General features: G+C 44.4%; 1 protein-coding gene across 4 annotated transcripts in view; it reads right to left on the bottom strand.

Annotated features, from left to right (window-relative positions):
- LOC114799305 (bone morphogenetic protein receptor type-1B) overlaps positions 1–14,094 on the bottom strand; it is a 57,181-nt gene that overhangs the window by 38,054 nt on the left and 5,033 nt on the right. The window contains exon 2 of one of the 4 annotated variants that reach the window (XM_028995824.1): positions 14,013–14,079. The exons of the other annotated variants lie outside the window; for them this stretch is intronic. The gene's annotated coding sequence lies outside the window, so the exon portion shown is untranslated. The remainder of the gene's footprint in view (positions 1–14,012; positions 14,080–14,094) is intronic. 4 annotated transcript variants of the gene reach the window in all.

Genomic DNA, 14,094 nt, shown 5'->3' with positions numbered 1-14,094 from the left:
GTGTAACATTCATGTTAATAAATGCTAAATATTCTTTAAAAAATCATTTTTAAGTAAGTTTGATTTCATATCAAACTTACTGAATGAATGGTCACATTTTATATTCTCTAGATATTGCTCAGCAATATCCCTCCATAAATTGTTCCAGGTTGTGTCCATACAGCATCTCAGCAACCAGTTAAGTAAATTCTAAATAACCATGGATGCTGATCAGTGGGTATAGAGGTTCTATGAGCCTCTGCTGGTTCAGGCAGCGTGGATGTGAGGCTGAGCTGCTGAAGAGGGAGTGCGAGGTTCCTGTGCAGGAGGGCAGCGCACCGCCCCCCAGACGGGGTTGTTTCTGCAGGGATCAGTGGGAGATTTCTGCAAATCCCTCCTTTCACACAGCCTTTGTGCATCGTCTCCCTCTTGAATAACGCACAACAAAAAGTGTATAGGCTAACAGATGGGATTACCAGTCAAAAACCTGCAACACTTTTGTTAAAAAAAAAGGGAAAGGAAAGGGTCTTTTCTTAAGAAGCTTATTTACAGCACCCATTACGGTTCAATAATCACATGGCACCTTAAACACAAGGTTCTTCTAAAATTTTCCTTCATGATGTGATGGAGATCATTTTTTTAGGTAGAATAGAATGTTTTAGTAACTGAATCATTTTCAGCTTCACTGACAAAAACAAAAAAAAGCTCTCTGATCAACCATCAAATTGCCAGAATCCTGTCCTCTTTATTCAGTTAATGAAATGAATTAAAACACACACTGTTTAGATGAGTTTGTGAGTTCACTAATATTCCAGTCATTGGTTTCTAAAAAGTGTTATCTGAAATGTTGTGGTCCACACACACACACACACACACACCTGTAGGTAGCGCTGTAACTCATCTAGTTCTCCTCCGCGGTGAGTTAAACACGTCGTTGTTCTCCAGCCTTGTCTTTTCATTAGAAGCGTGCACCTCAGAGAGGATATCAGTTTCTGCAGACGCTACAGCACAACCACAAATGTGTTATCCGCCAATGTTGTATGTATGACGCATTTACAGGTCAGGTTATAGGTCAGGTTGGACGCTGAGCTAATACGTCAGCATTTTGCCCACAAAAAAAGAGGAATTCACTCTGGAACCTGTTCCGAGTGCCCTGAAACGCCATCTCCATGTGGGTGCAAGGCCAGATTGATAGAAAAACATGTGTACAGGGCCTTAGACGCCATTGCTTATTACCATACCACATTATGTAGTACATTAAGTACTCATCTATATACACTGTAGTTACAGTAAGTCCGTGGTGTAGCACAGTGTCTCACAATAAATGCAGCAACACAATGTGAAATAAACTCTGTGACTGAAAAATCCTGTAATTTATTCCAGATGGAAATTTTTCTTCATGTTCTGAAGCCCAACAGAACATTCACCTCACAAGAGAGCGCCTGCCTGGAACAGGCCTGAGTAACCATGCAGAGATCTGACTACCTCCTCATTCCTCCACACATTCCCAGGAGCAAGGCAGCACAAACAGGCTTTGATCCTCCAGAGGTCCAGGGCATACTGGGGCCACATCTGTCACACGCTTCTGCAGTCCCGGAGTCAAACCCTGCCAGACCGCGGCCCTCCGCCTCTGCAGGGTCACCCGAGACAGGCTGGCCCTTCTTTCTGTTTTACATTTGAACCCCCACAAATGACCACGAGCTGGACTGTTCCTCTACAAGCAGGAATAACTAACCTGTTGTGCAGCTGATTGTCAATGCGACATCAAGGATGTTTGTAATGGACTGGGTTGTCAACCGTCCCAAATTGTCTTGGATGTCCGAAATGTGGGTGATATATATTGGTCCCATCCATGACAGCTTCAGTCCCGTATTCCAAGCACGGCAGTGCTTCAGTTGCTTTGCCGAACGTGATCTTTACAGTACAGCTGAATCTGTACAGGAGCAGTTTCCACGCCGATGTCACCAAAGTGCCGTGCATGCTCAGTTTGTCAAGTATGCACTGCATTATGGGACCTATAGTTTGCATGTTATAAGCACCTTAATAATAGATTTATATAAAGTGATCTTGCGGGATGTTGCCCCACCACACCTCAGAAACAGAACATCCCATAATGCAGTGGTTCGGTTGCCTTGCCGAACGTGATCTGTATAGGAGGACAGGGGATGTGCTATACCACTGATTACCTTTTCAATCTGATACCATTAGTAAAATTCAGGTTGAGAAAGTTGGCAACCCTAGTAATGGAACTGAGCCAGGCTGACTCACAACAATGTAGACGTCACCAAGTCAGGTTCGGCCTGGTGCTGAGACGCTTCAGGCAACAAGCAGGCATTAGTCTAGTGATACTGCCCAGTGCTGAAATGATGCAGGTAATGCCAGCCTCCAAAGCTGAGGGGCTGAATCACAATTTTGTGATCAAGACCAATTTTTTACTGAATATTTGCAATACTTAAAAAGTATTTTTGGCAAAAAAGTTAACCTTAAATCCTTCACATAAAAGTTAGAACTGTTCTACAAAACCCGTCTGGTGGCAGTATTTCCCATGCACAACAACATTGCTGTCACCTTTGCACCGCTTTACTAGGCCTATGTAGAATCGCGAAATTCTGAGATCATTTTGATCACCAAAAATGATGAAATCCTGGAGTTCCTGTCTCAATAACTGATCTCTCTCCCTTCACATGAAACACTGGGTTACAACATTATAACAAAAGCCAAGTCCCAGACGATTTGTTTAAAATATTATCAGAAGCATGGCTACAAACAAAGAAGCCTAACATGGATGCATCACTCAAAACAGAATAATCTCAGTGATCATAACAGATCCGTCAAGTTATCAGGTGTTTTACACTTGCATAATCTTAAGGCTTGTGCCAAGAGGCTCAAAATTCTCTTTGTCTGGACGTGTAATCCGCCCAGGACCTTCAGGGAAATTAAACTACAGAAGCACATTCAGCAGAAGTGATGTCATGGCCGGGCCATAAGCTCTGCCATCCCACAGTGGCAAAGCCAACCGCCTGCAGTTACACTTTATTTACTGTAAAGCAGCTGCTTTGGATTTCAACAGAACATTGTCCAACATCCAAAGTAAAGAGGGACATCGAGACGTGCAGTTGTTAAATCTAATGTTTCATCTCACACCTCCGAAGCACCCATTGAATAAAAGTTCACCCTGCAGCAGCCCGATTTTGACTTTTATACAGGTCCAAGCATAATCACAGTACACAGGGCCTTGGTTCTCAAACTTTGATACTCAGGATCTTTCAAGTGCTACATCAGGAGACTCTTGAGACTGTTAATAAAAATCACAGCTGCTGTGTGGAGTTTAAATGCAGTGAACCTTCTGAAGCTAGCAACCCGAGGGTCAAGGCGAGGATGAAGCCCTTTGTGAAAGTGAAGTTATTGTCATTGTGAAACGCTTCCTTAACCGCTAGGCCACCACTGCCCCAAATTGTGAGATGCACCATTTGACTTATTGGATGTGTCTGTGCCACCAATTGGGGTCGGAAAAACCTGGAAAAACACAGAAAACTGGGGAAAAGGTTGAAAAACCACCTGGTACGTGGGTCAGACACACCATGAACGAGCAAATGTTTCAAACCCAGGCTTAGTTTTACAGTTGTTTTGTCATTTCAGCATTTGCTCCACTGAACTTGCATAAATCCCAGAAATCAAACACATTATCATTAAAAACACTGTCCTAAAACACACTCACAAACCAGCCATGTTATTAAAACCTCCTGCTCCATCAGCCACGTTATTAAAACCGCCTGCTCCATCAGCCACGTTATTAAGACCGCCTGCGCCATCAGCCACTTTATTAAGACCGCCTGCTCCATCAGCCACGTTATTAAAACCTCCTGCTCCATCAGCCACGTTATTAAGACTGCCTGCTCCATCAGCCACTTTATAAAGACCGCCTGCTCCTTCAGCCACGTTATTAAGACCTCCTACTCCATCAGCCACTGTGTTAAAATTGCCTGCTCCATCAGCCACTTTATTACGACCGCCTGCTCCATCAGCAACTTTATTATGTCCGCCTGCTCCACCAGTCACATTATTAAGACCGTCAGCTCCATCAGCCACTTTATTAAAACCGCCAGTTCCATCAGCCACTTTATTAAAACCGCCTGCTCCATCAGCCACTTTTTAAAACTGCCTGCTCCACCAGCCACTTTATTAAGACTACCTGCTCCATCAGCCACTTTACTAAGACCGCCTGCTCCACCGGTCACATTATTAAGACCGTCAGCTCCATCAGCCACTTTATTAAAACCGCCTGCTCCATCAGCCACTTTATTAAAACCGCCTGCTCCATCAGCCACTTTTTAAAACTGCCTGCTCCACCAGCCACTTTATTACGACTGCCTACTCCTTCAGCCACTGTGTTAATATCGCCTGCTCCATCAGCCACTTTATTAAGACTGCCTGCTGCATCAGCCACTGTGTTAAAATCACCTGCATATCAGCCACTTTACTAAGACCGCCTGCTGCATCAGCCACTTTATTAAAACCGCCTGCTCCATCAGCCACTTTTTAAAACTGCCTGCTCCACCAGCCACTTTATTAAGACTACCTGCTCCATCAGCCACTTTACTAAGACCGCCTGCTCCACCGGTCACATTATTAAGACCGTCAGCTCCATCAGCCACTTTATTACGACTGCCTACTCCTTCAGCCACTGTGTTAATATCGCCTGCTCCATCAGCCACTTTATTAAGACTGCCTGCTGCATCAGCCACTGTGTTAAAATCACCTGCATATCAGCCACTTTACTAAGACCGCCTGCTGCATCAGCCACTTTATTTAGACCGTCTGCTCCATCAGCCACTCTATTTAGACGGTCTGCTCCATCAGCCACTGTGTTAAAATCACCTGCTCCATCAGCCACTTTATTAAGACCGCCTGCTCAATCAGCCACTTTATTAAGACCGCCTGCTCCATCAGCCACTTTATTAAAATCACCTGCTCCATCAGCCACTTTATTGAGACTGCCTGCTCTATCAGCTACTTCATAATACATTATAATTACATTATTCAATTATCATTTAGTTCTACAAGTGTTCTGGTAAAAACCTAGAATTTATGACAAAGTTTGAAACTGAGCCTCACTCATTTAGTGGTTGTACATGTGTTCACCACCAACAAAAACACATGCCAGTTATTTATCTGTGTGTCTGACACCTGAATAACAAGAACAATGTACGTGCGGAATCTCGTGTGAATGCCTCCCCACGAACGCCGCCTCTGATCCACCAGCTGACGGGATCGCAGCAGCTCTGCTCCATCAATCAGCACGCCGCGGCAGCTGGTGCCGAGGGCCGACTCTAGCCCACACCTAGAGTCTGACCCCGCCTCGTCCCAGAGCCACTCTATTACACTTACCTACTCTATACATACACCTATAGATACAAGATATGTATAGATATAGATATGTGTGTGTATGAAAGCTCCTAATCATTACTTTAAGAAAATAATTGTAATACCGTGTCATGCTTAATATTACAAAGTTAATGTGAATAATTAAGTAAACAAAAGATTAATGGATGTCCATCTTTAACCTAAAGATCAATGTTTCAATGTACTATGAAGCTGACCCAGTGTGGCTATGAAGTAGGTCTATCACCTCAAACACAGACTGAGCAGCTCCCCCCACCCAAGTCATCTCTCTTCGCCGGATGGGCCAGGGGTCAACATCTGAGCCCAGAGAGGCGCATGAATCGCAGCTGGTAAAAAGAAACACATGCGGCAGGGGAAAATGTCACCAGTTTCCTCTGCTGCTGGAGCTCCGTGCACAAGCAGACGCGCTCGGTGCGGGCAAGGTGCAGTGCGACAGGTCTTCGCTCTGTGCCACATTTGGTCAGGAGTAAAGGCCACTGAAGAGACGCAGAGCGACTGGCACGGAGGCCGGAGCCACGCCGGCCCGGGCCAACAGGTACGTCTTTGTGTGTATAGCCGGCCGCGCTCCGCTGGAATGTTATTCCTGGAGGCTCACCCTCTCACCGCGGACAGGCGGCCACGTTGATTCCTGCCCTGTTTACAGAGAGAGGGGGGTTAACCTCTGGAGGATTCAGAATTGAGCTGGGAACCCACCAGCCTCAGGCTTCCAATTTACTTAAATCTTCGCCACAAAGTGCCTGCTGGGTCCCTCACCTTCCAAATGGTCAGGTATCAGTAAGTGCATGTTGATTTGCTTCCACATCCTTCTTAGAAGTCTTGGAATCAGCACAAAACACAGCATGAAAAATACGGTTCTTTCGGCAGGAAAAATCTGTTCCAGCTGAATATTTTATTTAAATAGCCGATCTGGGCAACATGTTAAAGGTCATAAATGAGGCCAACGCATAAACACGCTGCCAGCACTCAAAGTAGCACCCTTAAAATACATGTAAATACATGATCAACACAAGTAAAAGAAAAAGTTATGTGCTCGTGAGGTCAAATTATAATGCACACACACACAATGCTGAGCCAAACAATCATCACATTATAATTAAGTAGAGAGCTCAGACACCATTCTGTGTGTGTGTGTGGTGTGTGTTTATATATATACATCACTATATAGTCATCACTATTCCTATTTCTTGCTCCCTATTTATTTACTATTAAGTGAGCCCTTAGCCCAAAGTCCCACCAGCAGCACTGTGTCTTAATCCAAGCAAGCACAGAGCAAGGTCACCAGCGCAGTCATCTTCTGTTCGTGATGAAATGACAGCATCTCAGAAACAGACTTGAGGTCATGAAGACAATGACATTGACAAATATGCACAAATCGAGACATTCACCCATTCGTCACATGCAGCACTACTCTATCGCGGGTGAGAGAGTGGAGTCTCAGCAAACTGCCGCCGAGACATAAAGGGAGATTATCCTCCAATTTCCTGGCAGAAAGACTCTGAGACCTGTCTGTGACTCCACCACTAATCAAAGCTGATCTCCAAAAAAAAAAAAAAGAAGAAAGCTGGTGCTCATAAAGCATGAGATGGGCTCATAGAAACATCTGTTCACTGTGTCTGCAGAAGTGTCCACCACTCTATAACATATGAGCTATCTGATAATAAACGGCATACAATGTCCCACATATCCACATGCCTGACATGTCTGGCAAATCGAGCTGGTCACAGAGAAAATGATGTACCGCCAAAACATCCTGCTCAGAGAGCGGCAGCTCAGAAGGTCGGATCTGTAACTTCTCCCCTTGTGTCGTCATAAGGGGAAAGGTTTCCACCCCTTTCTCATGCTTTTTCTGACCAGAGAATTTCCCAGCCCTCCCCTAGAAAAGTAGCTGCACCAATGGCTTGCAAATGTGCAAAGCAATGCAGTTCCTTGGTGACTGTATATAAAAATGAGAATATTTTTTTTATTATATCAAGCAAGATTTTTTTGGGGGGGAAACACAACACGACTTCCTGTCTGCACCAAACATTGTGGTTGGTAAATGGTGTTGATTAAATCAACTTCTAAAGGCCGCTTTTCTCCTCGTCCCGCCTCTCTCCCGCTCATTAGCATTTAAAGCTACAGACACGGAAACGGCGCGTCCTGGGAAATCTGATTGTGGGACTGGATCAAAGTGGCTGTAATTCTGCAACAAGGCTGAATTTCTGTCTTCAAATACAGTATTAGGAGACCAATAAGACTGATATAAAGGCAAAATAAATTAATCTCAGGGGACCTTTAAAACAAGGGCTTGGCTAAATTGAAACTGAAATAAATTTTTCAGATTTAAGGCAAAGGGAACGAAATAAAGAATAACAGCTTTTGCGCTGCATAAATAAATGAAATGTTGAGTAGAACATTATGAAGAAAAGTTGTGAAGATTAACTGCCCAGGGATCCCCAAAATGTGACCAGCTATAAGGAATCTGTCACTAATTAAGTCCTTATCACTAGCAATTAAACACAGTTACAGCTATCAAAATAACCATGACCAAAATTTAACTTTCATTATAATAATCAGAGGGATCAAGTGGATGTGTTATTAACAAACTAAAAATGATTATAATAATAACATTTAAAATAACCAGTTTACCTGTGTTAATATGTTCCTTAGCCCCTGTAGCTTATGTAAAAGTCCCTGTTAAGCTTGATAAAGTATAACAGAGAAAACACATGCAAGTATACAGTACAGGCCAAAAGTTTGGACACACCTTCTCATTCAATGTGTTTTCTTTATTTTCATGACCATTTACGTTGGTAGATTCTCACTGGAGGCATCAAAACTATGAATGATCACATGTGGAGTTATGTACTTAACAAAAAACTCCATAGTCACCGGACCTAAATAATTTTAACAATTCGATTACAAAAATGTTTGGGGAAAATTCTTTGCCTTGAGGCTTTGTTTAATTCACCAAAGTTGTATACGTGTTTCCGCCTACTGTGGAGGTGACATGTTTCCGCCTATTGTGAAGCTCCACACCAGTTGCAGCCAGGTGCGCTTGTTTTACTTGAAGCACCTTTTTTTTTAAACAAATTGTTGTATGAGTTATCCGATTAATCGATCAATCGATAAAAAAACGACAGAATCATCTATTACAAAAATATTCGATAGTTGCAGCCCTAAACCCAATCAAGATGGTTTGGGGTGAGCTGGACCGCAGAGTGATGGCAAAGGGGCCAACAAGTGCTAAACACCTCTGGGAACTCCTTCAAGACTGTTGGAAAACCATCTCAGGTGACGACCTCTTGAAGCTCATCGAGAGAATGCCAAGAGTGCAAAGCAGTAATCAGAGCAAAGAAACTAGAATATAAAACATGTTTTCAGTTATTTCCCCTTTTTTTGTTAAGTACATAACTCCACATGTGTTCATTCATAGTTTTGATGCCTTCAGTGAGAATCTACCAACGTAAATGGTCATGAAAATAAAGAAAACACATTGAATGAGAAGGTGTGTCCAAATCCTCATAAAAAACGGTTATCAGCAGATATTACAGCATCACTACCAAGCAATGTTAAAGAACTGAACACATCCAATGCGCTACGTCTTGTGTAACACCTTGAAATGAAACCCCATTCTTGTCACTTCACAACTTCAAATTAAACTCAAACTGCAACAGAAACCTGCTGGCCTGCTTGTTTCTCAGTGTTTGCGGCAGAATATTATATCTGTCTATTGTATATGACATGGCAGTATTTTGTTCCACGTCTACTTGTAAGCAGATTTCTTTCTTTTTTTTATCTCCAGACAACAAAGTAAGCGAATACCCTGAGCCCACTTTAGAGGAGCCGCAGGATCTGTGCTGACCCCTCACAGTACAAATAGCTCAACAAAAAGCCCTTTTATTACAGCGCACATCTCCTTCTGCATTAAAAAGTCCCACTGGCACATGGCAGGGCTTGTGGCGAGCGTGGAGTCGCCCTGTTATTTCTTGTAAAGTGGCATGCCCTCCGCCCGGTGCCAGCGGAATATTCCACGCACCTTTCAAACTAACCGTGCGGCTGGTTAGCCTTCACTAAAATGACAAAAGAACGGGCTTTTTTTCTGGATTTATTAGTATTTTTGGTGATTTGGAGCAACATTTTTTCCTCTTCAAAACAGGACACTTCTGATCTTTCTCCCCGGACCCACATTCTGCCAATCACCCCAGACTCGGGGTCTCTCCTGGACATCTGACTGTGATTAAAATGGGGCCGGAGAGCTGGTTCACGCCACACCTTTTCGCTTTTAAACCGTAAAAAAGAACCCATCCCCCTGCTCGTGTACCCCCCGTCCCCCGTCCCCCCCCGCCCGCAGAACAGTCACGCTTCTGTGCGCTGTTGATTAGCTAGAACCTGAGGAACCGGGTGAAGGGGGTTTATTGTGTCAGTAAAGTCAGGAGAACATATCCAGTGTCCAGAACCACCTGGCATCTGAAGGGAATGCCCCCGGTGCCGAGAAGTCCGTCCGTCTCCCCCACAGACGCAGCATCGGCAGAACCGGCTCGGTCCTGGAAAATGAGCCCTTCTTTACACAAGTAGCTTCACCTGATGGCAAGAGGGTGTGATTTCATGGAAAATATTATCCAGGCTCATTGTTAACATGTCCGTGCCAACATCAACTGTCTTATTAGCATCTACGAACGTTCCTTCGGGTTCCTCAGACTAGTTTGCATATACAAAAGGTGCCAACCCCGATAAAGAAGGATTTTTTTAAAGATCACTCGCACGGTGTCGTTTATCACCGCCGTCGTGGTCGGTGTGCTCTGTGTTGTGGCTCTGTGTTGTGTTGCCATGCTACAGACGCGAGAGCGCGCGTGTGTGTGTGTGTGTGTGTGTGTGTGTGTGTGTGTGGGCCCGAGTCTACTGCTCGTATTATTCCAGTTTTCTGAGGTAGCCTTGTCGCCGCACGCGTTTCCATTGCCACCTCCAAAAATAACTTGGCCGGCCTGTAAATGCGAGCCATTGTTGCGACCTGGGCATGCCTGCTGCAGGCACACGGACAATGCGAAACGGCAACAACTGCGCATGTGGCTGGCCGCTTGATCGGCGCGTTTGACAGATACGGAGGTCGGCGCCCGGCCCTCATCGACCCCAACTATTCCAGCTATGAGCATGCAAATGATCACGGGCTTTTTAACACGCACCAGGAACATGGAGGGGCTCTATTTATACTGTCGGCGGGGACCTGGTCTTCTCTCTATAAATGGAGATATTCCAACGTTAACAGCTATACTAAACATTACAATCCTGTCATCTGCAGTGGAGGGTTAACAAAGACCTATCGACACGTCCTTCCCATTTTGAATATCGATGTAACCTTGACGTGGCTTATACGTGGCTATCGTAATGACCCACCCGTAATGGTTTATGTCTTCGTCATGATCATCATGTTCAGAAATACCTTCTACAGCTGTACTTTTGCACTGCTATGGATATTATGGATATTAGTGAACTTTTGAATATTATACAGTCGACATGCTGGCTGTTCCTATCTTGTACTGTCCACTTACTGCCGTGACAATGTTAATCTTGCATTTATCTTATCTTATCTCATCTTATCTTTTGTAATTATCTTAGTAATTATCTTATAAACGGATAATGCTTCACAGAAAGTAGTTTTTTATATATGTACAGTCAATTAAAGGCCATGTACCCCATATGTAAAAAATAATATTTGACATATTACAGTCTTATCCTCTGTCTGAATCAAATTAACATTGATTTATGTTTTTTTTTAATGCATGGATAGAAATGTTTATTACTGCAGCCTTTTTGAAAAGGCCAACAAATGGCCCTATGAAACGGAACACAAGTGAACGCATTCGATCATTATTGTACAGTTTATTGATGGGACCCTGACCCCCACCCAGCCGGACTGCCGGCTAGAATGCACACACGGACACAGGGCCACGCAGACTCTGTTCAGAAGCTCGGGCCTGTAAACCGATGCTCGGGGGCCAACTGCGTTGAATATTAAAACCCAAGCTGGAAAGAGGTCAACGAATTCATCCGCATTCATAAGTCACCAGTTTTTAATTACAGCAGCCACCACAAGCGTTCCTCTGGACCCTGGTTCCTATTGGTGCTTTAAGAAACACAGAACCAGCGGGGAGAGTGGTTCTTATTCAGCAGTCGGCAAAAGGAGCCAAGAAAAACACACTGTGGCATGAGTACAACAAGCTGCAGGTGCAGAGTCTCAAGAACCGTTCAAAATAAAACTTCCAAACTCTTCTCCAAAATGGTGGCCCTCTTCCACAGAGGCAGCCGTGGTACCGCTGGTGCTTTACCGTGTGTGTGTGTGTGTGTGTACACGTCCACTTTGTTTGTTTGTGTATGGTACTTTGATCCTTGCACATTAACGCCTTCTTTAAGATATTGGGTGCAGGTGTCGGGCCGGGTATTACCACCCGATACCGGGAGATCACTATCAGCTGGCTAGGGTTCTCAGTGTCCCTCTTCTGTCCCACAACTCAACTGGACAATGCTTTGACCCGCAAACAGAAAGTGGCAAACGAGATATGAGACGAAACGAAACGAGTGGAAGACACACCAGATGACGCATAAAAAAAAAAGAAAGCCCCACAATGATCCAAATGCTTCTGCTTTCTGCAACCATGTTTGGTTTATTTAATTGGATGTCATGTGTAATTAGCATTATTAATTCAATTAAATGTGTTCAAATATATCTAATGTAAGCGATTTATTTATAGATGCTTTAACAAAGTATACATGATGGTGTAGTGTATGTGCATCCCACATAAAAGAACAAACACTAACCAGCAACAACAGCTGATGAATTGGACACTTCACTTCCTATGGTAATACATGACTAAAATACCATATGAAATAACTCTATGACAATCCTTTTGAGAGCAAAAGATTATTATGGCCTATAATAACCCTGAATACAGCACACCAACTCAGGCCAACTTCAACCAGCAGCCCAAAATAGGGAACTCCTTTAGGCTACAGCGGGCTATTAAAAGACTCTTAGTCTTTTATAAGATAAGAAAGAAAGACAAAGGCGTTGATAATTACAAAGTCAAACATTTGATGGAAGGAGTTTGGCAGATGCAAAACGGGCTTTGAAAACCTGTGCGGGCAAGGTCGCCTGTCACTTTATGCAAAGCAAATTAGGTTGAGAGCCACAACCCAGAACAGAAATGCAGGTGAGATGTTTGTTATGCCAAATTCGGCATAATTCTTAGCCCCTTTTTCGGGGGCCAACTTTTAAGGCGACTGAGGGGGGGGGATCTACACACTCTTATGTTCTTGTGGCCACTGTTCATATAAGATAATGCCCTGAAAAATGGACACTTGCCACTAAGTACTCCTTCTATAATTCTGTATATTACACACTTGCACATTCAATTTTTTCCTTTCCTCACCATGCCCATTTCCTCACCATGCCCATTTCCTCACCATGCCCATTTACTCACCATGCCCATTTCCTCACCATGCCCATTTCCTCACCATGCCCATTTACTCACCATGCCCATTTCCTCACCATGCCCATTTCCTCACCATGCCCATTTCTAGTGGGTAATCTTCAAAGGACAATGACAGCTTTACATGAAAGGCCACTCCTACCCACCCTAACCTTGTCCAAGTTTGTTTTACATGAAGATTATCGGTAAAAACTGCATCTAGTTCTCATCCTGTATCATGTGAAGGGCACTGAAATGACAAATAACATCTCAGCAAACAAATATTCCTGTAATTCTATACCGATCTTCACGTGCACAGACCACATATTTATACGCTTTTACGCGCCCGTCTGCGCACACAGGCTGGAAAAAAAGAGCGAGTGGCTTTGTGATGCCTGCGCCTGATGCCATTAGCTCTAATGTGGTTTATGAGCCTACACATCAGCATCAACGTGCACCACAGGCAGACAGGGAGGGAACTGCCAGAGTCGAAAACAACAAACAGGCCGTCCCCGCCGAACACCGGGGTCCAAATTCATCTTCACTGGTTCCTGTTCCTCGTTTTTGTGACATGGAGCACTGTACATAAGAACGTACAGGAATGAGAATTACGGAACGGAGCGAGAAGATCCTCCCTCAGCTGGTGGAGACATCGGTTGGGATCTGGTGACTGAAGGTCGTGGAGGTGATCACGTTCTATCGATCTGAGGTTATATTTTCCTCCGGCCGGCATTCATCCACGACCTCCATCGCGGCGTCGTGCGCGATACTGAACCAGCATTGAGAATACGGGACTATTTACGGAGGAGATGTGCGGCCACCCTGACAGACCAGCTCATGCAGATTATTCAATCACGCTTTAAGAAAGAAGAAGAGGCCGGACGGAGGCTCGTAAACGCCATCACAGATCCAAAAGATTTCCTAATGAATTACGGCCCGTTCGTTCGGCGAGGACAACGTCTACCTCTGTTCATTGTCCAGGCTCTTGGGTCTCTAAATACCCGCCAAGCATGCGTTCTCAGGCATCGTCGTCCCAAAGGGACAATTAAATTAAACTGGGGATCTGTTCCTGCATTAAAGCTGAACCAGATGGCATTTTGGGAGAAAACGGTGACGGCCGAATTCCGCTTTTTGGTGGACGGTCCGACATCGATCCATAAATCAGGGAGAAAATGGGAGACTCACCCCGCCGGAGCAGCAGAGCTGGATTCTCTTTCATCTTGCTGGTCTGAAGTCAGAAGTGAACGCAGAGCTGGGGAAGGAGAGA

Source organism: Denticeps clupeoides, chromosome 11 (genome assembly GCF_900700375.1).
Source record: "Denticeps clupeoides chromosome 11, fDenClu1.1, whole genome shotgun sequence".
NCBI classification, from domain to species: domain Eukaryota; kingdom Metazoa; phylum Chordata; class Actinopteri; order Clupeiformes; family Denticipitidae; genus Denticeps; species Denticeps clupeoides.
Note: the sequence above shows the minus strand (reverse complement) of the source record. Positions and strands in the feature narration are given on the sequence as shown.